We start from the raw sequence: 1,986 nt of genomic DNA on the forward strand, positions 1-1,986 counted from the left end.
AGCTGAGAGTTCTATGTCTTCATCCAAAGGCTGCTAGTGGAAGACTGACTTCCAGGCAACTAGGGTAAGGATCTCTTATACCCACACCCACAGTGACACACCCATTCCAAAGCATATGTAAGGACAAGCAGCCTACACAATGTAGACCTTAGTGAACTTTGTAAGCACAACGCCTGCCAAGTTTCCCTTGGCATCTCACCCTCCACAGAAGACAACCTGGGGAACATCAGACTCAGCCTCTTGCCAGAGCACACTACCATAGCCAGTTGTGCTCAGAATGCACACATCCTAACTCACTTCTCTCTCATAGCCTTTCAAATTAGAGATTCCTATTCCACCCACAGGAGGCTGCCGTTATGATTGAGCCAGACCATTATGCTGATGTGGTGTCAGCATCAGGCGTATGAATTTATAGGGACCAATATTCCAAATGCAGTCATACTGTGTAATAATAAGTATCAATTAAAACAATAGAAAGGAGCATTTTTCGACAAAGCATCCTTCATGCCAGGGAGCTGCATCTGAATTCTACCCAATATTTCAGGCAGAAATGATACCGTCTCCGACAGAGCATAGATCTGGTGGAAGGAGTGTTGCCTCACTGCTCTCTTTGGATCAATAGCAAACACCATGGGAAAGGTGAATTGTGCTTCACCAGATCTGCCAATTCGATGGCAGCCATTGACAATCTATCAGAAATGTTCAGAAGGGGAAGAAACTTAGATTCCAGAGTAGGACGCTCATGGAGTTGATGGGAACAGGTTCTTCCATTTGGGCATGTCCTGGAAAGTGGGGAGGAACAGTGGGCATTTTTTTTTCCAGCAGGACCTAGATAGTCTGCAAGGAGACTCAAAGAGAAGCCATGTCTCCAAGCCTGGACCACAGCATCTGGGCTGAACGGGTTATGAGAATAGGTTCTGCTGAGGGAGGGGGGAGGGAGGGAGAGAGAGAGGGAGGGCAGGCACTTCTGGTGGGTGCAGGTGTTGTCTCTTCTTAGCTAAGTCCTCCCCCACCTGCTGTCAGATCAGCAGTGACACCCTCTGGGTATACACCAGCTTCTTCTACTAGCCTCTGTAACATGGAGCAACTGAGCTACTTCGTCCCCAATAATACGGCAGTTAAATCCAGGCATACGCATGGTCATAGCATTCTGATGGGGAGTGCTTCAAGTTGGGGAAAAGCCTGAGAGCTGAGCCACTTAGTCAGAGGAAGCAGTAGGGAGTCCCTCAATTAGTCAGCTGATCTCCAGGGGGACACTGAGAGGTAAAGACACTGGGAAAAAGAAACAGGATGTGGTCTGCCTCTCAGGAAAATGGCATAGCTAATTTGGTCAGGATTGACCCAAGTCATTGCCACTTCTGGGCCAGCTCTTGCCCTTCTCTTGGCTCAGGTCTCATACTGGACATCTTCTATCCCATAGCCACTTGGGGCTGATATCACTTGGGAAATCGAGTAAAGGAGGCCCCTCACCTCTCACCAGAACATGAGCCGATGACTCACGGGTGAAACCCTCTGCTCCCAAGGAAGCAATATTTCACGTCTTGGGCCTATCACCCCCTCTCCAAGTGTAAAATGGGGCACAGCTACTGCTCAACTCACAAGTCACCCCACAGGGTCAACATAGAATGACATGGGTGATAACAGATCCTCTGTGAAAGTTACAAAGCATCAGGCCACGGGAAGCCTGGATTGTAATACATCTTCTGTGTCATGTCTACCCCACGTTTCCTTGTCTATCCCGCACATCGGGCTCACGCTCTGGGCCCTTGATGGGATGCAGCACTCAGTCTTCCTCAGGCTTTGTCTGTGTTTTGTTTTACACCTCACAGCACTAGTAACTAGGCCCTGAGAGCATTCCCGTACCACAGGGCAGGAACCGAGGACAGAACACCAAGTGTCTTCCCCATGTCACATTGGCTCCTAAGTCTAGGCCCTGAGAGCATTCCCGTACCACAGGGCAGGAACCGAGGACAGAACATCAAGTGT

The sequence above is a fragment of the Mus caroli genome, chromosome 16 (genome assembly GCF_900094665.2).
Source record: "Mus caroli chromosome 16, CAROLI_EIJ_v1.1, whole genome shotgun sequence".
In the NCBI taxonomy this organism is placed as follows: Eukaryota; Metazoa; Chordata; class Mammalia; order Rodentia; family Muridae; genus Mus; species Mus caroli.